The following is a 535-nucleotide window of genomic DNA, read 5'->3' as shown; positions in this document are numbered from 1 at the left end:
TGGCCATCAGTCAGGAGAGCACCCCTCAGTCTCTGGGCAGGGCAGCAAGCAGAGCGGGGGGTACCCTGTGGCAGGGGGAGGTGACCCACAGTAGCCCCAGGGAATCACAGCCAGAGCTGGCAGCCTCCTTGGCCAGAGACACTGCGCTGTGGCGTGGGCCAGCATGGTACAGGATGGTGCACTCAGAACCTGCAGCCCCTCAGGCAAGACCTCTGCGTGCTGGGGTGGCAGAGCATGGCACAGAGAAAACACACACCACGGGGATGGCACAGCCAGGGCATCACCCCCCACCTGCACCCAGGACAGCACAGCACGGCTCAGCACGGCCAGACTGCCCCAGGGCTGCTCTCACCTCCCTGGATGCAGCACCACGGGCCATGAGCAGGGCCAGGGCAAGCAGCAGCAGCAGCGCAGGGTGCCCATGGTGGTGGTGGCCGTGTGTGGTGCCCAGGCTCTGCTCCTTCTATATCAGAGGCGGCTGAGCCTCCTGCCAAGGGACACCCATGAGATGGGAGAGCCCCGCTCCCTCTGGACA

Source organism: Geospiza fortis, unplaced genomic scaffold (assembly GCF_000277835.1).
Source record: "Geospiza fortis unplaced genomic scaffold, GeoFor_1.0 scaffold174, whole genome shotgun sequence".
Taxonomy (NCBI): domain Eukaryota; kingdom Metazoa; phylum Chordata; class Aves; order Passeriformes; family Thraupidae; genus Geospiza; species Geospiza fortis.
The sequence above is the reverse complement of the archived record's forward strand: the minus strand, read 5'-3'. Positions refer to the sequence as shown.